General features: G+C 39.9%; 1 long non-coding RNA gene across 1 annotated transcript; it reads right to left on the bottom strand.

The window, feature by feature from the left end:
- Positions 1-23,279: 23,279 nt before the first annotated feature.
- On the bottom strand, positions 23,280-23,960 carry LOC145551875 (uncharacterized). The gene is made up of 2 exons (XR_014087734.1): positions 23,917-23,960; positions 23,280-23,822 (listed from the first exon to the last, which is right to left on the bottom strand). It is a non-coding gene; the product is annotated as an uncharacterized LOC145551875 (long non-coding RNA).
- Between the last annotated feature and the right edge of the window lie 619 nt (positions 23,961-24,579).

The following is a 24,579-nucleotide window of genomic DNA, read 5'->3' as shown; positions in this document are numbered from 1 at the left end:
GGGAAAGATTGTACAGTACATCTGTGTTACTGGAATTCAAAGATAAAGTTAAACCTGATAAAGTAATGATTGGATACATGAGTTTCAGTGTAAGAACATATACTCCACCACATCTCAGATATTATAAGTGCCAAAGATATGGTCATATTGCAAATGTGTGTAGAGGAAAACAAAGATGTGGTAGATGTGGAGGTGAACACCCTTATGGGGAATGTGGAGAGAATCCAGTTAAATGTTGTAATTGTGGAGGTAATCATACTGCAGCTTATGCAGGACGTGTGGTAAGGAAAGAAGCAACTGAAGTTCAGAAAATTAAAACTGATAAAAAAATTACTTATGCTGAGGCAGTGAAAGAGTTGAAAAGTACGGAAAATGCCAAAACACAGTTAGAAAGGAAAAAGGAGACAGATAATACTCAAAATAATATCATGTTAGAAAACCTTATTCCTTTTCTGGCATATATCATTAACTGCAAGCAAGAACTAAAACTGAAAAAAAAAAATTATAGTAAAGGCAGCAGCAAAATGCTTTAATGTCAAAGATCTGTCATGGGAAAAGATTCAAGAGGAACTTAGATATGGAGAAGGATCGTCTGAAAATGAAGCTTCGCAAATCAATACATAATTCTAATACTACAATGGAACGCTCGAAGTTTAATAGCTAACAGACAGGAATTTAAAGGTTTCATTAACAAATAAAATCCAAAACAGACATAATATGTATTCAAGAAACATGGCTTAAATCATCATTGCAATTTAGTATTCATGGTTATGCAGTCTTATGTAAAGATAGAATAAATGGAAGTGGAGGAGGATGCGCTATATTTACAAAGGAAAACATAACATTTATTCAAATGCAAATAAATACGGATCTTGAAATTAATGTGGTTAAAGTTTGGACAAATAATGGAATTATTAAAATAATAAATTATTATAATCCTTGTAAGAAAATAGAGAAAGCAAAACTTGAAACAATCCTTAGACACTGGAGAGGGAAAATAATTTGGTGTGGGGATTTGAATGCACATAGTACTTTGTGGGGGGATCAAGATGATTATAATGGTGGGATCTTAGAAGAAGTGATTGAAGAAATAGAAATGGTAGTGTTAAATTATGGGTAGATTTGATAAGAGGTAAAGAATCAGCCATTGATCTGACACTGGTATCACAATCTTTGGTAGACAGTTGCAGCTGGAAAGTATATAAAAATAAAACTTACAAATAGGAAGTGAGTAAGTCAAGGGAAATGGAGATGTGGGGATACAAATTGGGAAAACTATAAAAAAATAAGTGAGGTTAATATGGTAAATATAGATATAAATAAACCAGTAAATGAATTAAATTTAGAAATTATTAATAGTATTGTTCATGCAGCAAAAACAATCATTCCTAGAAGTAAAGGGGTTATAAAGAAGAAGATAGTTCCTTGGTGGACTCTATAGTATTCAATAGCAATTAGAACAAGAAACAAGGCCTACAAAAATCTTAAAAAATATATTTGCTTAGAAAATTTAATAAATTATAAGAGAAAACAAGCAGAAGTCAGGAAGATCATAAGAAATGCTAAGAGGGATTATTGGAGGAAATATTGTGAGTCATTGGGGAAAAATACGGCATTAGACAGGGTTTGGAATACCATTAAGAAAATGTCAGGTAAGTCAAAAGAATACTTTATCCCAGTAATAAAAGATAATGGGAACACTATAATAGATAATAAGAACAAAACAGAGTTATTAGCAAGAGCATTTACTAAGATACATAGTATGGAGAATCTTAGTAATACTGAAAAAAAGGATGGGAAACAACATTAAAAAATCACAATGAGTTGCTATATAATGATGAAGATGACGAGAATATTATGAATATGAAATTTTCTTTAATAGAATTAAATTGAGGATTAAAAACTCTAGTAAATCAACGCCTGGGGAAGATCAAGTTAATTATATTATGTTAAATAATCTTAGTGAAAAAAGTAAGAAGATATTATTAGAAATATATAAGATATGGGAGGAAGGAATTCTACCGGATAAATGGAAAGAAGCTATCATTATTCCTATTTGTAAACCTGGCAAAGATCCAAATTTAGCTGAGAGTCATAGGCCGATAGCATAAACATCTTGTATTGGTAAAGTGATGGAAAAAATGATGAATAACAGATTAATATATTTTCTGGAATCTAAAGAGAAGATTAAACCATATCAATTTGGGTTTAAAAAAGGAAAAAGTACAATAGATCCTATACTATGTTTGGAACATGAAATTAGGAGGGCACAGGTGAATAAAGAAGTCTTGATAGCAATCTTTTTGGATATAGAAAAAAAGATTCTTTATGTTGTGGAAAGAAGGATTATTGATTAAAATAAAACAAATTGGTTAAGGGGTAAAATATATAGATGGATTAAAACATTTTTAACTGGAAGAAATATAAAAGTTAAAATAAGTAGTGAAGTAAGTTCAAAACATCGAATTGAAAACGGTACTCCTCAAGGAAGTATAAGTCCTATGCTATTTGTTATAATGATTGATGATATTTTTAGTAAAATAGATAAATATTTTGGAGTGTCGTTATTTGCAGATGGCGGCCTTATTTGGAAAAGGGGGAAAAATAAAAAAAATTATAAATAAGAAAATGCAAAAAGTAATACATCATGTAGAAGATTGGGCTTTACAATGGGGTTTTAGAATTCCAATATCTAAATCTAAGTTCATTACTTTTACTAATAGGAAAATAAATACTAATGTAAATCTTAAATTGTATGAGAATGATGTAGAAAGGATAGATCAGATTAAATATTTAGGAATTTGGTTTGACAAAAAACTTACATGGAAAATACATATAAGAAAAATAATTGAGAAAAGTAAAAAAAAATGTAAATATAATGAGATGTTTAAGAGGTAAAGATTGGGGAGCTGATAGGAAGGTATTAAAAACAATATACATAGGACTAATTAGATCAGTAATTGATTATGGATGTATTGTATATAATTCAGCTTCTAATAGTTTACTAAAAGAAATAGATAGAATACAATATCAGGCTTTAAGAATTTGTTGCGGAGCAATGAAAACAACCCCAGTATCAGCTTTTCAAGTTGAAATGGGTGAGATGCCACCAGAGCTCAGAAGAAAACAACTACACTCTTAGAAATGGCTGTAAATTTACGGCGGAATTCCAGCAGTAACATACTGTTATTCCAAAATACGGTAGGATATTGTCAATTTGATGTCTTCTTCTCTTGTCACAATCAAGACTGATGACTGGCAGTAAACTACCGCAAAATAATTGTACAACACAGTTTTTTCCTAGGCAAGACATTTTACTTGCATTTGCACCTTAGAGAACCAGCATTTAAAGACAATATTAAACTGAAAGAAAAAAATACTTTCCATAATAAATCTTTTAGGGAATGAATAAAAATCTACAGAACATAATCAAAAGTGTTAGATTGCCATTGTTGGTGTTGTATGTTAAAAATACAATGTTAGTTAAACACTTGTTTAGTCAAATTTAAAGATAGGTTTGTCAGTTTCCCTAAAAAGATGGTGTTTGATAAAGAGTTGCTCCCACAATCGCAACGTATCTGTGACGTCACGTGTTTGCCCGGGAGACAGCAGTATGGTGTCTTGCTAGGATCTTATCATAACAAGGTAAGTTCCCCAAATCTATTAAAACATACTCTTTTTGTTCTCTTTTTAATGTATTTATGTAATGTAATGGTAATGTATTGTCTCAATGTTTGTAACTCCCTGGCGGACATTATACCACAATGTATGCTGCGTTTATACTGTTATGTATTCTGTATCTCAATAAAGATCAGGGCCGTGCGGGGACCACTAAAGGGGCAGGTGCTCAACAATAAAAAAAGGGCACATCTAACTGCATTCTAGGACAGAATATTAACAAAGCCACAGTTTAATAAACAACGATAAATTACAAAATTGTGAGATATACAATCAAGCTAACGAACATCTCCATATAGAGCATAACACTATGCATATGCAAGATATTTTATTAGTAATTTCTTTCTGCAGGTCTATTTTGTTATAGGAAAGTATTGCAATATTCAAACCCGCAATTTAGCAAGATATGTAAATCAGAGCTAGACCACCAGACATATTTTGTCTTTACAGAATTACACTATTAAAAATATAAACAAGGGCACAATGCCACCTTTTAGTGACTGTAATCTATAAAAAGAGCTGCCTGTTTGCTGCACATGCAGTGGAGATGAAGATGGTCCATTCAGGAAAGCAGAGCTGCATGTGGAACTGCAGAAAAACAAAAAAAAACAAAAGCCAATATTGAATTGTTAATGCATGCCACCATGAGAAAAGCCTACTGAGTTTTGCTTAAAAAAACTTTATAAAAAATTTAAATCACACATTTTTGACTCATGAAGTTAACTTTCTTTTTTGCAAAACAAACTTATTTGCGCTTGTCAGAAATCTTTTCTTAATATTCTGAGGTTTTGTTTGTGACTCAAAGTTTTGCCCATTCTCTCATGATATCGTGGGCAGGGCCCAAAATCACAACAAAAGATTTCTGATGTGTGCAAATAAATGTTTTGTTTGGTAAAAATTAGTTATTTAATTAAAAAAAGTATTTTAAACAAAACTTTTTATTAAAGAAATCATTACAATTCCAAAAGTTTTGATTGTAATTGTATTTTACTTAACTGAGGTTAGTTCTTTTGTTTCCATTGAATAATTGGAAAACAAATGTAACCTCATACTCTGCGAACCAGACCCTAAACATAAAGTCTGGGTTGAGTTTTTCACCTGTCATTAATGACACACTTTTATTACATACATTATATCTGTCATGGTAATTCAGGGTGAGTTATTTTTAATTCTAAATGAATATTCTTGTTGGACTTTTATTTAAGTGTTATTCTCCTTCACGTTCGCTACGATTAGCTCCAGTTAGCCGCCTCATCTCACTGCGCGAGAGGCAACTGCATCATGGGTCACGGCCAAAAGGTCAAAGGTAACAATAAGACGGGCTTATTATGTTGTACAAAAAAATACCCAACAAAAGACTAATAATTTTAGTACATGTTATTATGTGTCAGAAGAGGACTTAGAAAATGATACAAAAAATAAATAAATAAAATTGACCAAAAGGGCACTTGGGGGCAAGGAGCAAAAAGGGCAGGTGCTCAAGCACCCCCAGCTCCCCCCTCTGCACGTGCCTGATAAAGATCTATTAAAAAAGGTAAGTTTCAAGTTAAGATCGTCATGTTTTTTATTTTGATTATTTTTATGAATGCATTAACTTTCTGTTTGCGCAAGAGTATCAACTTATGCTTAACGTAAGTTTATTTGATTGGATATCGCGGTACGACTGTTCAGTACAGGGTTACTGAAGTCCAGTCTTTGAGAGCTGCTATCCTGCAACTTTTTCAGATGCTTCTCTGCGCCAATTAACACACCTGAATCAAATGAAAGGCTGGTTAGCAGGTCTGTTCAGAGCTGATCCTGGTCTGTTGGAGTAAAGATTAATCGAAAAGTTGCAGGACGGTAGCTCTCGAGGACTTGAATTAAGTACCCTTGGTTTATTATTTTGTTAGTAGCTAAAGCTAGCCAAGCAGGTGTAGCACGGGGTGTCGGGTGGTTAAACGAACATTAAAACTGTCAGAAAGGCAGTTTGAGTTAACAGTATTTAGCTGCTGAGTCATTTTCTTGAAGTTTTCGGCTATAGATGCCATAATGGGGAGAGTGGCTGTGCTGGACTGGTGGTTTGATCTATGCCATTAAAGCTAAGCCAAAATGTTTTTGTCTCTATAAATAATGATAATAAACAATGACATATTGACTGCCTCTTTTTTTCTTCATTAGTATGTCATGTTGGTGACTGAAGCCTGTTATGATGACTTCAGCACATTTCTTCTTACAGGTTGGCAGAAAAAATACTGTCCAGAATGTTTCTATAAGCTGACTAATTTGTATTATGCCTAATGTCTGAGTTGTGTTCATGGTAATTATTTCTGACATTTTTATGCTTTATGTTGTAGGTGATGAAAAATGCTCTGCAGGGTAAACCGGGTGGACAAAGTATTTTGGTGGGTCTGGTTAGTTTTGCTCACTTCTCTAAAATGTTTATTTATTATCCTAATGTTTCTGCTATTTATCCTGTTCTTCACATAACAGAGTAATTAATCCTCTCTAGGATTAATTACGGTCAGGATTAATAACAGTACAGCTACTGTGTATTTACAGGAAACTACATCCTCTTCTGTGTTATGTGAAGTTCTGATTATGCAGATTATGCATTTTAGAACCGCACCAATTGTAGCACTTCTAAGAAGTTTACACTGGGTTAGGTATTAATGTTCTATGGTAAAACTAAGACTGTACTTTAAAAAGTAGCATTAGTTTTCTTGGCAGTAGCTTACTCATAAAGTGAATGCAGTAGTAAAACTAAATTCACAGTAAAAATACTGGAACGCCAGTATTTGAAGGTATATTTACTTTCACCACTGTATTTTACGGTGGCCAACAGGTACAAACACCCAGCAAAGACGAGAAAAACACATGCAACTGTGACCTTGAGTACCGCTCTAAACCCTCTTTTTACCAGATCACACAGATAAGTTTGTAAAAATGGATAGAGGCACTACTGCAGATTACAAACTGTCAGGGTCTGTTTTTCCTCCCCTTTTCTTTAGTTCCTTAGTTTGTTTTCTTTAGTTAGGTTTATTTTCACTTATCACTGGAACCACCACTTCTCATGACATCCACTAGATGTCACCCACGCTCCACCCCTGGGAAGTGTCGAGGTTCAACCCGGACGCACACCTGCAGCTTGTTTAGAGGGCGTGGATCTTCAATATAAGCAGCAGCTTCACTCCTTCTCATCGCCTGAGTGTTTGCTTACCTCGGTAACCTTCGTTCCAGAAATAGGCCTTCTGTGATCTGCTCCAGTCTAACCCCTTGTTGTCTTCCTCGTCAGATTATCCTGCCGCCTCCTCGTTGCTCTGGTGTAATCCATCGTCGCTGGGTTCTGAGTGAGTGTGCCTTTTCCCCGTCGTGGATCATCAACCTCCTGTGTGCTTCCCCGACGCTGCCGGTGTTACCGGTCAGACGCCACCCGTGTGAACCTACCTCCTGTGTCCTTCCCCGACGCTGTCGGTGTTGCCGGTCAGACGCCACTCCTCGTGTGTGTGCGTTTATTCCCCTTCGTTGATCCTTCTCCGGTGATTTCCCCTTCGGGACGCTACGGGTCAGGAGACCCACGCCCGAACACCCCGGAGAACTTCTCGGACGGACCTAGTTCCAGGTCGTTCCCGTTTATTGGAGCTACCTGACCGCTCACCTACGAGCTCATTGCCTGCGCTCCGCTTCGTCCACATCACCTCCATCCCAAGTAAGCACTCATCAGTTATTTCCTGGAAAGCATCGTTGATCTCCTCTTACCCTGCGTCTCCTGTTGACAGTAAGACGAACCGGTCCGCCGATCCAGCATTCACTACCCGCTTCCTGATCTTTCAATAAACCATCATTGTATTTTACTCGCTCTGTCTGATTGTGTTCTTGCATGTGGGTTCGAAAGCTAAGTCCCAACATGATAGAACACTCAGGCCAGTTCATAACCTCAGCAGACACAATCAGACGGGCTCTGTCTGAACAACACGCGCTCATCCAGTCTCATGACTCCGCATTACGGGAGTTAGGAAACCGCCAAGCCGAGACTAACGACAAATTAACAGAACTAACCACCTTCTTACAGAATTCAGTTCAACAGGCTCCCAGCACTCAACCTCCTCCGACTGTGGCTCCGGATCCACCAGCCCATCCCATGTTTTCGGACGTCCAGCCATCAGCGCCCGAGAAATTCTCAGGTGACGTCAGGAGGGTCAAGGGTTTCATTCTTCAGTGCAATATCATCTTTAATCATTCACCGCAGAGTTTTTTGCATGACGGTGCTAAAATTTCCTATGTATTATCCCTGTTGACGGGTTGAGCCCTAGAGTGGGCCGAAGCCCGGTTTTCCTCTGCCTCTAATTATGGGTGTACCTTCCCCGAGTTTTTGGAAGAACTAAAGCAGGTGTTTTGTCAAGAAGCTGAGAAAACTTCAGCATCCCGTGAATTGCACGGATTGAAGCAGGGCCAGAGGAGTGTGTCAGATTTCGCCATTGATTTTAGAATCATGGCTGCTGCTTCGGGCTGGAATCCTGCTGCACTTAAGAGCGCATTTTTCCATGGGCCAAATGAGCAAATAAAGGACCAACTGGCCACTCTAGATGAACCAGAGTCCCTGGATGAATTCATAAACTTATCTATAAGAATAGACAACCGGATCCGGTCAAGAATGAGGGAGTGATCCCACCGCATCACCCTTCTGCGCTCTGCACAGATCAGCAACCAGTCTGCTGTCCAGCCTCCACCCACCTTTCCCTCAGCTACAGGACCTGAACCCATGCAACTGGGACACACTAAGTTAACCCCAGAGGAAAGACAGAGGAGGCTACGTTCCCGGCTTTGCCTTTACTGTGGTGAACCCAATCATGTTATCGCTAACTGTCCAGTACGTTTAAACCCGCAGGTCCGGCAGTAAGGATGGGGAGACTGCCGGAGACACAAGCAGTAAGATCTCGCTTCATCATCCCTGTCTCCATATTCAACAACGAACCATACTCATTATCAGCCCTCATTGACTCAGGGTGTGAACAGAACCTCATCAACTCAGACATAGTTGAGCAACTGGCGATTGAGGTTGAACCACTTCTAGTCCCTCTCCGTGTCTCAGCCCTCGATGGAAGGAACCTGCCACATTTGGTTTGGTGATTACCCACCAAACCAAATCTGTACGTCTACTCATATCAGGTAATCACACTGAAGAGATTACTTTCCTCGTGTTTCCTGCCGTTAGCGCTTCCATCATCCTTGGTTTTAACTGGTTAACCACGCACAACCCGCACATAGACTGGGCTGAGGCCAAGATTGAGTCGTGGTCCACAAGGTGTCACAGTACCTGCCTTCACTCCGCCATTCCAGTTGTGACTACACCTACAGAGTCAGCAGAGATCGACCCATCTGACGTTTCCTCTATTCCTTGTGAGTATCATGATCTAGCTCCAGTTTTTAGTAAAGACAAAGCCCTATCTCTGCCACCCCACAGACCGTCTCCAGCTGGCACTCACTGAGAGTGTCTGTAATCAGAACTGTGACTATAATAATAATAACAATAATAATAATGGAGGAAGTTGGGTTGCGGTCTGAGAGAGGAATTCAAATGATTGATCTACAGGCAGTAGATCAATGACTGTGCCATTGATCTACTGCCTGGCGCTCCATTACCCAACAGCAAATTATATAACATTTCCAGAGCAGAACGACAAACCATGGAGGAATACATAAACAAGTCTCTAGCTGCAGGGATAATCCGCACCTCGTCCTCTCCTCTCGGAGCAGGGTTTTTCTTCGTAGGGAAGAAGGATGGTTCCCTCCGGCCCTGCATTGACTACCGTGGAATCAACCAGATCACTATCAAGAACAAGTACCCGTTGCCATTATTATCCTCAGCCTTTGAGCCTGTCCAAGAGGCAACCATCTTCACCAAGTTAGATCTCAGAAACGCTTACTACCTCCTACGCATAAGGGAGGGTGATGAGTGGAAGACGGTGTTTAAAACCCCCATGGGCCACTACGAATATCTGGTTATGCCTTTTGGGTTGTCTAACGCTCCTGCTTTCTTCCAGGCCCTGGTGAACGACGTCCTGAGAGATCTCATTAATGTTTTTGTGTTCGTCTACCTAGATGACATCCTGATATATTCCAAGTCCCTCGTTGAGCACAAACAACATGTCCGCCTGGTTCTCCAACGTCTTCTGGAGAATAAGCTTTACGTAAAAGCGGAAAAATGTGAGTTTCACCGTCCATCAGTAACCTTTCTAGGATACTTTCTTGAAAGTGGACAGGTTAGGGCATCAGAAGACAAGATCAAAGCAGTACTCGACTGGCCCAAACCTGAGAACCGCAAACAACTACAGCGTTTTTTGGGGTTTGCAAACTTCTACAGGAGGTTCGTACGCAACTACAGTCAGACTGCTTCTCCCCTTACCGCTCTCACTTCCAGCAAGAGAGAGTACGTCTGGACCCCTCAAGCGGAAGCAGCCTTCGAGGAGCTCAAATCCCGGTTTGCACACGCGCCCATTCTGGTTCAGCCTGATCCCAAGAAACAGTTTATTCTGGAAGTCGACGCCTCCGACACCGGGGTCGGCGCTGTACTTTCCCAGATGTCTACCCACGACCATAAGCTCCATCCATGCGCCTTTTTTTCCCATAGACTCTTGCCAGCAGAGAGGAATTACGATGTGGGCAACAGAGAGCTCCTGGCGATTAAACTCGCTCTGGAGGAGTGGCGCCACTGGCTGGAGGGAGCTGAACACCCCATACTGGTCTGGACCGATCACAAAAACCTGACATACTTACAAGCAGCCAAGAAATCCAATCCCCGCCAGTCTCGTTGGTCTCTGTTCTTTTCACGGTTTAACCTTTCTATCACATATCGCCCAGGTTCAAAGAATGTTAAACCCGATGCCCTATCTCGAGTCTATTCTCCAGACGACTCTGAGGAGGCCCCAGCTCCTATCCTGCCACCCAGTTGCACCGTGGGGATGGTCACCTGGGAGATCGAAGACATTGTCCGTCAAGCTCAGCAAACCGAACCAGCCCCAGAGTCCTGCCCACCGGGTAAGATGTATGTTCCGTCCTCTGTCCGATCCCGTTTTCTCCAGTGGATACACAATTCTAAAGAAACTAAGGTGTCGCTCACTTCTGGCTACCATCCACAAACCAATAGACAGACAGAACGTATGAACCAAGAGCTAGAGACGACCCTGCGATGCCTGACCTCTACGAACCCCGACGATTGGGCCCAGTACCTCCCTTGGGTTGAGTATGCACATAACAGCCACATTTCAGCAGCCACAGGTCTCTCTCCGTTTGAAGTAGTGCTGGGTTACCAACCACCACTCCTGCCCTCTGACGAAGAAAATCTCTCGGTCACGTCTGTACAACACCACATCCGACGAAGCCATAAAATTTGGAAGGACGCCATCACTGCCCTCAATAACACCTCCGCTATCAATAAACGCCTGGCTGACCATCGAAGAACCCCTGCACCTACATATACAGTGGGATAAAAGGTATGGTTATCCACACGCAATGTTCCCCTCAAGTCTATGTCAAGAAAGTTGTCCCCAAGGTTCATTGTTCCCTTTGAGGTGTTGGCAGTCATTAGTCCCTCAGCTGTACGCCTTCGCCTTCCCCCGTCTCTGCGTATCCACCCAACTTTCTACGTGTCCCAGATAAAGCCAGTGCTGTCCAGTGAACTTTGCCCTCTGGCCGAACCCCCTCCGCCCGCCCCGGACATTGATGGCCATCCGGCCTTCTCCGTCCGCCGGATTGTTGCCTCCTGGCAGCGAGGTCGGGGTCACCAGTTTCTCGTCGACTGGGAGGGCTATGGTCCAGAGGAACGTTCCTGGGTTCCTGGATCATTCATTTTAGACCCCTCCCTTATTAGAGACTTTAGGGACTCTCAATCCTCGTCCTCTGTTCGGCCGCCAGGTGGCGTCCGTTGAGGGGGGGATACTGTCAGGGTATGTTTTTCCTCCCCTTTTCTTTAGTTCCTTAGTTTGTTTTCTTTAGTTAGTTTTATTTTCACTTATCACTGGAACCACCACTACTCATGACATCCACTAGATGTCACCCAAGCTCCACCCCTGGGAAGTGACGAGGTTCAACCCGGACGCACACCTGCAGCTTGTTTAGAGGGCGTGGATCTTCAATATAAGCAGCAGCTTCACTCCTTCTCATCGCCTGAGTGTTTGCTTACCTCGGTAACCTTCGTTCCAGAAATAGGCCTTCTGTGATCTGCTCCAGTCTAACCCCTTGTTGTCTTCCTCGTCAGATTATCCTGCCGCCTCCTCGTTGCTCTGGTGTAATCCATCGTCGCTGGGTTCTGAGTGAGTGTGCCTTTTCCCCGTCGTGGATCATCAACCTCCTGTGTGCTTCCCCGACGCTGCCGGTGTTACCGGTCAGACGCCACCCGTGTGAACCTACCTCCTGTGTCCTTCCCCAACGCTGTCGGTGTTGCCGGTCAGACGCAACTCCTCGTGTGTGTGCGTTTATTCCCCTTCGTTGATCCTTCTCCGGTGATTTCCCCTTCGGGACGCTACGGGTCAGGAGACCCACGCCCGAACACCCCGGAGAACTTCTCGGACGGACCTAGTTCCAGGTCGTTCCCGTTTATTGGAGCTACCTGACCGCTCACCTACGAGCTCATTGCCTGCGCTCCGCTTCGTCCACATCACCTCCATCCCAAGTAAGCACTCATCAGTTATTTCCTGGAAAGCATCGTTGATCCCCTCTTACCCTGCGTCTCCTGTTGACAGTAAGACGAACCGGTCCGCCGATCCAGCATTCACTACCCGCTTCCTGATCTTTCAATAAACCATCATTGTATTTTACTCGCTCTGTCTGATTGTGTTCTTGCATGTGGGTTCGAAAGCTAAGTCCCAACATGACACAAACAGTTTATTGAATTCACAAAGTTGAGCAAAAATAAATAGTCACTTTATTTTATTTACCAAATGACCACTCTAAAAGTAGGAGTCTATGCTGGTCCTGAGATCCTTAAAGCTGAAAAATAATTAAAACCCGATTAAATAAAATTAGACTGTTTGGGGGAGGAATAATAAAGAAAACACAAATACAACTAAATGCACCCGAGTGTTGTCCAACAAAAGCACACACACAACAATTCCTGGTGAATACAAAGAAAAGAAAAACTCCCCTTCCACTAGTCTCAATCTAAATAAAACGGCTCAGGACCTAGGGACAGCATAGGTCCCAGTTTAAAACAAGCCAGGGAGTTTCTACAATAGAAAACAAAAGCAAAACAAGAAAAATTCTTTTAAATCAACAATAACCATCTAAAGTAACAAAAGTAAAACAAAGAAATTAAATTGAAACAAATCAAAAACTGAAACAGTAGCAGGCCAATCTACACACAAAAGAAATCAGGTTAGACAAGAACATTAAGCAGCCAGAAAAATCATAAGAAAAGGTTTGTACCTTCTCTAAAGTGAAACCAGTAAACGGCGCTCGACGTCACTAAGTGCGTTTCCTATAACCATCAGTGGCGGAATCAGACATAAATTCTAAACCCACCTCACGATCAATGTTAAACATACCTCTGTACGAGTCATCAGCCTGCATCTGATCTCCTCAGCGATCTATCCGCTTTTAAATGTAAATGCCGATTACCTGTCTCCCTAACAAGCCAGCTGCGCTCCGCCACAGCGTCTTCCATATATGGGCAAGAGGAAGAGGGCGCAGCAGCACACATTCGGGTGGGACAATATGCCCCGGCTACAATCTACCCCAGCTTTTTGTATTGACGTCCCGTCAATATACAGATTTACTAACACCATGGTCGAAAAATGTCAGTCGCGCTGCTGCCAGCACTAGTGATCTGAGAGACTGTAGCCCCTTCTGCCCTACATCTTGGCCTCTCTGGAAGGTGATGGGGGTTTGAATGATGACCGGCCGTTCTCCTTGTTGTCCTTCGGAGGGGTCCCAAACTTTCTCCAGTCTCTTGAAGAGCAACTGTAGGGGCAGATGGAGAAAGGACAGGGAGAGTACATTGATTTTCAGCCATCTGAACTGTAAAGGCCGATTCCTCCACACCCGTTGACCGAGTTACCACATAGACAAAATCCAGCTCTTCGTCCACGTCCTCTAGGGAGTGGACGAAGTGTTGGACGTCCACGTCCAACACTAGGGAGTGTTGGATATGTCCTTGGCTCTCCTGGGCTCTTGAGGCCAGAGTCCCACAGGAACTGGTTTCAACATCAAATGGTGGACTGTCCTCAGCATTTGACGGTTATCCAGGGGTGCCACAGTGTACACAGAACCTCCAGGAGTTGGAGCTTTAATCACAGTATGGATGATGGGATTCCATACATCCTGAATCTTACTCCTCCCTTTATTACTGTGATCTTTAACATAGACCAGTTCATTTTCAGACAATTCAGTGGTCAGGCCTCCAGCATTATGACGCTCCTTCCGACGGTCAGCAGCCATTTTCAGGCGATCTTGAGCACCATCAAAGGCGACCTGGAGTCTGTGCCTATGCTCCCGTACCCAGTCCTCCACCCGCCCCTCTCGGATCTCTGGAACCCTTCCAAGGAGAAAGTCGACAGGTAAACATGGCTCTTGGCCAAACATCAGAAGGTAAGGAGACTCACCCGTGGCCTGATGGACTGTGGTGTTGTAGGAATACAGAACTTGAGGCAAATACTGAGGCCACTGTCCCTTCTTCTCGATAGGTAGAGTTCGCAGCAAATCATGCAATGTTCGATTAAATCTTTCACATTGGCCGTTACCTTCAGGATGGTACGGGGTGGTACGAGTCTTCTGCACTCCATACAGCTCACACAACTGGATCAATGCGCTTTCAAAATTCCGGCCCTGATCAGAGTGTAATCTTGCTGGAACACCAAACTTGTAGAACCAGTCCTGTACAAGAACTAGCAACAGTAGAGGCCCTCTGGTCTTTGGTTGCTACAGCCTGGGTAAATTTTGAAAACACATCAGTCATGATGAGAACATTTTCCTTACCATCTTGTGATGGTTCCAGCAAGGTGAAATCTATTGCCAAGACTTGGTTTGGTCTTGAGGCCAATAAATGGCCCATGGCCACCCGTGCCTGGGGGTGAGTAGCTTTAGCCAAGGTGCAGCGTTCGCATTGTTGGCACCAATCTCTAATCTGTAGCTTACTTTTTTTTTTTAAGCTGTAGCTTTCAGCTAGCTGCTTAGCCTCTACCGTGGCGTTATGTTGCTTAGTGTGACAATGTGTATCACACAGCGGCGAAGAAAAAAAAAAACAGGCTCGGAGTATGTTTTTTTTTTTCTTCTCCTAATTTCTCTATTACTCTTCACCTTTTTTAATAAAGGCAGTTGCATATTTAAAATATTTTTGTCAGATTCTAAAATGTTTAAACACATATAGCACATTTACACAAGGAATGTAAACAAATAATCCCTTTTCAAATACTCTCCAAATCTCAGGTAAGACAATACAGTGTAATAAAACTATTATGTTTTGAGGCTTAACTTTAATCAGTCAAACCGATTTGCTCAGGAATAAATGAAATCTTTTAGTGAATCAAAAATATTCCAACTAGATGTTACCTGACTTAATATCTGTGTTTAACTGTCATTTGGGAAAGCCTAAATGAGTCAGGTCAGGTGTTCGTTCTCCCGTGGTATGCTAAACCTGGACCAGCTGGCAGCAGGCGAGGGGAGCTGCGTGTTAATGCAGTGGGAGCAGACGTCACCGAAAACGTCGGATATATATTGCAATTAGGTGATGCACTGATGAACCGAGCAGAAATGTGAGATTTATACATCTACATTCTCGCCTACAAGCAGTGGCGCAACTACACATTATTCAGGTGGATGCGAAAACATAGATCGGCGCCCCCCCCCCCAAACTACTAGCAGCTATAGACGCCAGAAGTTTACCGTTCTTTCACAGTATCCGTACCGTACTTGCATTGACGGTAATCTGCTGTCAAGATTAATTACGGTACAGCTACTGTGCATTTACAGTAAACTTCTGGTGTATGTTACTGTAAATTTACAGGATACTTTCTTAGAGCAGTGTTTCTCAAACTTTTTCGGGCCAGCGCCCCCTAGCCCTAATCCATGTTCCTCACCGCCCCCCACCAAAGAATTTGTAGGTTACTTTGCACTGACAATTATTTTATTATTGTAGTGACCATTTGTCTCTAAACTTAAATTCAAAAATCAAAAAACTCAAAACTCGAAGGTGATCTAAAGAAAAGGTGAATCAAACTCAAATAGTCACCTGATGCACCGTGGATTCTGGTTTACGCAGCAAGGATCAAAAGTCAAATAGTTCTTTGGTTTTATTCTTTTTAGATCAGGCAAAAGCTTCTGCTCCTATTCCTGCACCTGCTCTCTGACTGACAATAAAAACCGATATGACTTATTGGCTGATTCTGTAGGCTGGTAAAAAACCTTATGACCACCCACGTGCATAATATGCTACCTAAGACCCACCTATTTATACCGTGAAATACCCACATCCCAACCTGAAATTAATTAACTAATTAAGTGAATTCCTAATCAAAGAACTTATTCTAAACAACAAATTAAACAAAAATTCTAATGATAAATCAACTAGGAAATAAACAATAAGAATAAAACAATTTAAATTCTAAGATTTAACCAAAAGAAAAAAGGGGAAAATGGCTCCTACAATTATTAATATTACTATCATTATTGTAGATGTTTTGAATCGGCGCACCGATTATGTTTTCCCGTACACTTCGCGCCCCCTACGCTCCTTCACCTCGCGCACATAACGGGGTAAATGTAGAGAGTTTTGCCCTAAACGTATCTGCGTCTGGAGGAGGGGAGGTGGGGGGAGGCGAGCGTATGTTTCTACGCTCCTTCGTGGGGGGCGCCGATTTATGTTTTCGCATCCACCTGAATAATGTGTAGTTGCGCCCCTGCCCATGGCACTTCAACAATATTATTTTACCTTTTATCTGGAAATAGTGTCTGTTTATTCTTGCCATACCGTCTTCTGTATTAATTATTGCTCGAAAGATCTTGCCATAACAGTTTATTCCTCCGTATTTACTTTAGTTTCTTAGTTTATTCTTGCATTTTGTTCTTCATTCATCTCCATTTAGTTTCATTTGATTAGTTTTATCCTCTCGGTTTATTGCTATGCCCATTTTAGTTTCTTTCCTGTTGCTAGATTTATTTTGTCGTTTATTGACCACCAGTAATTTTCACTCATCACCTGCTGCTCCTCCATGTGTTTCACATCATGTGTTGATTTTTTCACTGTTCAGCGTCGGATTCTCTGTTTTTATGCCATAATTCACATCTAGTTCGTCGCTCCGTTTTATGTCCCACTTGTCCTGTTTCAGAGTTTAGCGCAATGTGCGCGGCGTTTTTGTTTTGTTTTAAATCCCTAAGATGCAGGGCGGTCGGGAAACATGTCGATGGGGAAAAGGCAGACTGACATGGACCTTTTAAAACAACGGAAACAATTTCTGCATTCTGATTATTGAAATTTAAAAGTGCTGTGTTGTTCTATTACCCCCGTTTTATACCGGACCACTTACAGCACCGTGTTAACGCTATAAAATGAACGCTCTCTATCGAGGTGTCACCCGTGGAGGGATTTCTTTATTTAAATGGGTTCATTTTTCAGAGGGATACAAAGTGAGGGTATCGTGATTTTAGTAATTACATGTTTATAAGAGCGATTTTCTGTTGTCCTTCCATGGAAGTGGGCAGCTTTCAAACGGAAATAAAACACTTTTTAATATAAATTGCTGCTTTGACATGATCACAGAACTGCCAAAACATATGTAGCCTATAAATACCAGACAAAGTGAATCACAGCAGCGTCATCAGCCGGTGTAACGCTGAACTGATGCGGAGCGGAGCTGCGCCATGAAGCTAAAAACACTGAATAGAAGAAGAGCTGCCATTGATACAGTTGCAGCCAAGCATGATATAATGTTACACAATACAGTTTTACCAAGTTGCTCAAAGTCTAAACTGGTATTGTTGTGGATTTAAGGTGTAAAGTTTACCTTCGACCAAACGCCCCCCAAAGGCATCCCAGCGCCCCCCTTTTGTAAAAATGTCCGCCAGCGCCCCCTGCCGTCCTCTAAACGCCCCCTGGGGGGCGGTACCGCCCACGTTGAGAACCGCTATCTTAGAGTGTAGCCATAAACTATTGGGCAAATGTTAAAGGACATAAAGAAAATTATCCTCCAAATGCTATGCTGCAACCTTGTCAAGAAAAAGTAAAAAATAAGAGAATCAATAGTTTTGGATGGATTATAAATAAGGAGATAAGTAAAATAGGAATAAATCATTATTTAATTAGTCCCGGGGTGAATATTCCTGATACTTCACCCTGGTTAAGTGGACAACCTGAAGTTGATTTAAGCTTATTGGGAAAAGGCACACAAATGGAAAAAAAGCAGTGGAAAGATATGTAAATAAAGGAAATGCTGAATATTTACAAATATATACAGATGCTTCTTAAATGATGAAATTAGAATAGCATTTATAATTCCGGACTTAAATATTATGAAAAATAAAAGAATAACAGATTCACAGTTCATACAGGTGAGCTAATGGCTATATTAATGGCTCTAGAATGGAGTGAGGAAACGAGAAAGAAAAAAATATTGATTTGTTCAGATTCAAGTAGTGCGTGAAGTATTTTAGAACAGAATTCAGAAACGAGACAAGATATCATATTGAATATTAATCAATTTTTAAAATAAAAAAATATGGGTCCAGGGTTAAGTTAATTTGGATTCCTGCTCATATTGGAATAGTAGGAAATGAGTTGGTGGATAAATTTGCTAAGAGTGCAGCAAAAAGGGATAGTGTTGAGGTAAATATCAAAATAAGCAGAAATTAGGTCAACAGTATAAGTAAAATATATATTAAAAAGAAATGGCAGGAATTATGGGATAGAGAAGAAAAGGCAAGATTTTATTATAACATTAAAAAAAGTAGGGAAATGTAGGGAAGGTAATAGGAATAAAAAAAGAAGAGGATGTTATATCCAGATTAAGGTTTGGGCACATGTATGGAGAGCCGTTTCAGCCAAAATTAATTAAATAAATAAATAAATAAATAAGTGGGTGAAATAAATAAAAAATGAGTAAAATAAATAAAAAAATTAAGAAAATTAGTGAAATAAATAAAAAATGTTAAATAACTTAGCTTTTTCATTAGCCCAATTTTTCATTTATTTTTTATTACAATTTCCCTTTTTTCATTTATCTCTTTTTTATTTACCCATTTTTCATTAATCTATTTTTCATTTAACCATTTTTTTATTTAGCTTTTTCATTAACCCAATTTTTCATTTATTTTCATATCAATATCTCTTTTACATTTATCTATTTTTCTTTTATCCCTTTATCTATTTACCCATCTTTCATTAATCTATTTTTTAATTTAACAATTTTTCAATTTCCTTTCCCCATTAACCTGATTTTGTATTTCCCAGTTTCATTAATCAATTTCTCATATATCCCTTTTTTATCTATTTTTCTTTTATCTATTTTTCCTTTAACATTTGTTTGAAAAATAGTTAATTTTCCAATTTCCCTTATTCATTTAGCATTTTCTTATTTATAACATTCTATTTCCCCCCAAAACTTAGAAAAAAATAAATGCAAATGAGGAGAGGCACGTCATCAGGCTACAACTTCCCCAATTGGTTGGTTAGCGTCACACCCATACTTAGCTTCAAGAAAGATGGCGACCTACTAACGGATTATCAATAAGCTGAAGCTCATTTTCTAACTTCATTAGAAAATAGTGTTATTACTCCTGACTTTAGTTTTCGTGTGGCCGCTCAGACAGAACGTGTTTCAGTTGGCGGCTCTCACGACCTCAGAGCTTCACCGTCGGGAGTTTTTATAGTTTGGACCAAGCGGCCGCTGAAGTTGGCTTACGATTGAGAAGTTCGGGACACCTTCGTAGCTACCAGCTGTGATCCAACTATAAGGAGCATACTTTACTGTACATCGTAAGTGAACTGCAATATCCAGAGGCAGCTCTATGGAGCATCGAGCTGAAAGAATGAAAGTGGCAGGCCTTGGAGATCTTCGTCAGAGGTAATCTTTCAGACATGCACTGCTGCTGTCCGTCCAGGAGTCCTCCGGTTGCCCAGACGTTGCACGGTAAGCTACCGCTGATGTTTGTTTTCCAACTACAGTCATATTTAATCAATAGGGGCGCTCAATTACGATCGCGAAAGGTTTTGAGTTGATCTCGGCAACTCAAATGATCACCTACTAGCTCAGTTAGGATGAGCTAACTGAACGCCTCCAGGATGTTGAGACCGGTGTTATGCCCAGAAAAGCCCCCCTGCCCAAATTTGCCTCCCCTGTCGCGGGAGCGCGCATCGCTCTAAGCTCTCGCATATTGACGAGGAAACGGATAAAAATATGACCGAAGAGGAAATTTTTAAGATATTTGTAACATTATCACGTTTCCTAACCATGTAATCCCTAATACGGTGGGTTTTATTTCGCAAATTATTTGAAATAAATACGGTTTTTACACTTTTATTGACACATATGAGTCGAACTTTTTTTCAGTCCGTCTCTGTTGTAAACGTTCTCCGCAAATGGTTTGAAATTCTCTGCTTTGTCTTTTGATATCATAATAGCTCAAAAGCATTACAACAGAGACCCATTATGTAGAACATTTTATATCATGCTTCACTTCTAGTCTGTTAATGTAGGAGGAAATGCAACTTAATTTATGAGCCTGAAAATATTGGCATCCGTCTTGTTGATATGAAACTTATAGCATTAGCTCAGAGAACAAGTGTAATTACGTAGAAGAGATTAAATCATTTCAACTCTTTATTTCCCCCAATTAGCACAGGGATGCATGTTTTGGCAATATAGATTTTGAGCCTGCCACAATATGCATCCCTTCTTTATTCCCCACAAATATTATCCTATCGATATAAAACATGTACCAGCAGTTCTTGGAACTACTCAGATTATGTAGAAAAAAATATTTCACTATTAACTCTTGAATTCTTTAAATTAGCACAGGGATGCATTTTTGGACAATATGGATTTCCAGCCTGCCAAAATATGCATCCCATATCTATTCCCCTCAAATATTATCCAATTGATTTAAAACTTATAACAGCAGTTCTTGGAGCTACTCTCATTATGTAGAAATAGTTATTTCATTCTTAACTCTTTAATTCTTCAAATTAGCACAGGGGTGCGTTTTTGGGCAAATTTCCAGCCTGCCAAAATATGCACCCCTCTCTATTCCCTTCAAATATTATCCTATTGATTTAAAACTTATACCAGCATTTCTTGGAGCTACTCTCATTATGTAGAAATAGTTATTTCATTCTTAACTCTTTAATTCTTCAAATTAGCACAGGGGTGCGTTTTTGGGCAATATGGATTTCCAGCCTGCCAAAATATGACGTTTTTTTGTAATTTCTTTTTTTTCCCTCTGATTCGCCGCTCTGTCGCTTTTTTTTCTCTCTGCGCTCTTCGTCTGTGCTGCAGAGGGTAGCTCCAAGAACTGCTGTTATAAGTTTTAAATCAATAGGATAATATTTGAAGGGAATAGAGAGGGGTGCATATTTTGGCAGGCTGGAAATTTGCCCAAAAATGCACCCCTGTGCTAATTTGAAGAATTAAAGAGTTAAGAATGAAATAACTATTTCTACATAATGAGAGTAGCTCCAAGAACTGCTGTTATAAGTTTTAAATCAATAGGATAATATTTGAAGGGAATAGAGAGGGGTGCATATTTTGGCAGGCTGGAAATTTGCCCAAAAATGCACCCCTGTGCTAATTTGAAGAATTAAAGAGTTAAGAATGAAATAACTATTTCTACATAATGAGAGTAGCTCCAAGAACTGCTGTTATAAGTTTTAAATCAATAGGATAATATTTGAAGGGAATAGAGAGGGGTGCATATTTTGGCAGGCTGGAAATTTGCCCAAAAACGCACCCCTGTGCTAATTTGAAGAATTAAAGAGTTAAGAATGAAATAACTATTTCTACATAATGAGAGTAGCTCCAAGAAATGCTGGTATAAGTTTTAAATCAATAGGATAATATTTGAAGGGAATAGAGAGGGGTGCATATTTTGGCAGGCTGGAAATCCATATTGCCCAAAAATGCATCCCTGTGCCAACTTTCAGAAATAAAGAGATAAAAGTAAAATAACTATTTCTACATAATGAGAGTAGCTCCAAGAACTGCTGTTATAAGTTTTAAATCAATTGGATAATATTTGAGGGGAATAGATATGGGATGCATATTTTGGCAGGCTGGAAATCCATATTGTCCAAAAATGCATCCCTGTGCTAATTTAAAGAATTCAAGAGTTAATAGTGAAATATTTTTTTCTACATAATCTGAGTAGTTCCAAGAACTGCTGGTACATGTTTTATATCGATAGGATAATATTTGTGGGGAATAAAGAAGGGATGCATATTGTGGCAGGCTCAAAATCTATATTGCCAAAACATGCATCCCTGTGCTAATTGGGGGAAATAAAGAGTTGAAATGATTTAATCTCTTCTACGTAATTACACTTGTTCTCTGAGCTAATGCTATAAGTTTCATATCAACAAGACGGATGCCAATATTTTCAGGCTCATAAATTAAGTTGCATTTCCTCCTACATTAACAGACTAGAAGTGAAGCATGATATAAAATGTTCTACATAATGGGTCTCTGTTGTAATGCTTTTGAGCTATTATGATATCAAAAGACAAAGCAGAGAATTTCAAACCATTTGCGGAGAACGTTTACAACAGAGACGGACTGAAAAAAAGTTCGACTCATATGTGTCAATAAAAGTGTAAAAACCGTATTTATTTCAAATAATTTGCGAAATAAAACCCACCGTATTAGGGATTACATGGTTAGGAAACGTGATAATGTTACAAATATCTTAAAAATTTCCTCTTCGGTCATATTTTTATCCGTTTCCTCGTCAATATGCGAGAGCTTAGAGCGATGCGCGCTCCCGCGACAGGGGAGGCAAATTTGGGCAGGGGGGCTTTTCTGGGCATAACACCGGCACGTCCTCTGATCCAATACATCTTAAGGAGAAAATCAACAAAACGTGTTCAAATTAATGGCCCAACAAAATTAATAATCTCAGTAATTAGTTTAAACATGGTGTGTGCATTTCAGTACCATTACAAAAATAAAAAGACTGATGAGCAGAGCAGTAAATATGAAGCCTGAAAACCTAATATCTTAACGGACTGAATATTTTGTGTTTTTAACTAATCTCTGCTGGGTTTGTGGGGCGCAAGCGGTTGCCACAGGTTGATTAAATGACATTAAAAAGTTAGAGGTTTAGAGTCGATCGCCTTGTTTTACCTTTGTTTACCTTTGCTGGGATGCATCACAGCTGCTGTAGTTTATGAACTTTCAATAAACGACAAACTTGGACTAACTACCTCGTTCGTCTGCGACTATATGTCATTAAGTAACAAACAAATGGCTTCTACCGCGATAATTATGTGAAATTAAATTAATATTTTTAAAAATTTTGTGCGCTCTGGCATCTTGCTTTTGAGTCTGAGAGGCTTTTCCTGTATCAAACATGCTATTTATTTAGTGGAAATATTGATGTGTTAGAATGGCCCTTAGCGGCTGGAGGAAGTAGGAGACTTGAGGCAGAGAAACAGTGCAAATCCCGCTGGGTGTTTATTCACCAACATTTAACACACAGACAACCCTGCTAACAGCGGCCTAGGGTCTCAGCAGCAACACTCTTCAATGTGGCCAACATGCAGCCTTTTATAGTAGCTGGCTGTTCCACTTTACAAACCCACCAAAAAACAGGGTAAAACAAAATACATACACACAAACACAGTTTGACAAACTAACACAATCTTCAGAATAATATACATTACCAAATGTTATTCATTTTAATAATCTCTAAAAACCAATCTCTATCAATCCAAATATAAATCCACCATTAAATATATAAAATGTGTAGCTCTACTGCTCCCCCTCTTCCATCTGCTTTGGTCTCTTCTGGAACCTTTAAAAGGTGCTCAGGCCCCTGGGGAATCTTTTAGCCTGAACACCCTGCAGAGGAAGAGACAGAGGTAAGCCACACCCACACAAAGCCTTCAAACATTTCAAACAATCACAATACTTATATTATCCCTTTGTTTGTTGTATTTTAACAGGTCACCATCAGTTCCAGCTGAGATGCCACTGCACAAAAACACACAATCAATAAAACACTTCAATCCGTTCCTACTAGTTTCATTTATCATTCAAAATGCATTTCTTTTGTCATTTAACACACATTTTAAGGGTTGTACAGCCAAAGTAATGAAGACCTTCATTACATGATGCCATAAAACTCTCTCCAAAATAACCTTTGAACTTTTAAAGCTCCACTGTTGAAAATGAGAAGCTGACATTCACAAATGACATTGAAATAAATTCTAGTCCAACTTCTGGTTTGTTGCGATTCCTCTGGATCCTGTTGGAGGAAAAATATCCCAACTTCACAAGATGTGGCTTTAACCTAATTCCTGTCAGTCTGAAGTTTCTCATATTTAGGTCATCAAACCAAAGTTCAGATCTACCATAACTGGTACCATTGCCACCAGGTCAAAAGTACAGCTTTTTGGCACAGTACATTCATTAATGTTTCCATCATGTATGTTTTCAGATGCAGACCATGATGCAGGTCTCTGGTCTCAGCGTTTCCCTTCAGACTCCCAGTGGGCTCACAGCTTCAGGATGACCAGAGACCTTCACCTTTTTGGAGCAGGAACACCCGACCAAATGCACTGGTGACACATTCATTTAAAAAAAATGTGGCTGTTCTTATACCATTGATATGCATGAACCATCTGTATTTTACTGTTTTGAATAAACAAAATGTTTTATTATGAAATCTGTGAAGTTCTAATTTAATCAAATCTCATGTTTTCACGTCCCAGAGACAATAAAATGGATC

The sequence above is a fragment of the Poecilia reticulata genome, chromosome 6 (genome assembly GCF_904066995.2).
Source record: "Poecilia reticulata chromosome 6, P_reticulata-male-v2, whole genome shotgun sequence".
In the NCBI taxonomy this organism is placed as follows: Eukaryota; Metazoa; Chordata; class Actinopteri; order Cyprinodontiformes; family Poeciliidae; genus Poecilia; species Poecilia reticulata.
The sequence above is the reverse complement of the archived record's forward strand: the minus strand, read 5'-3'. Positions and strand labels throughout refer to the sequence as shown.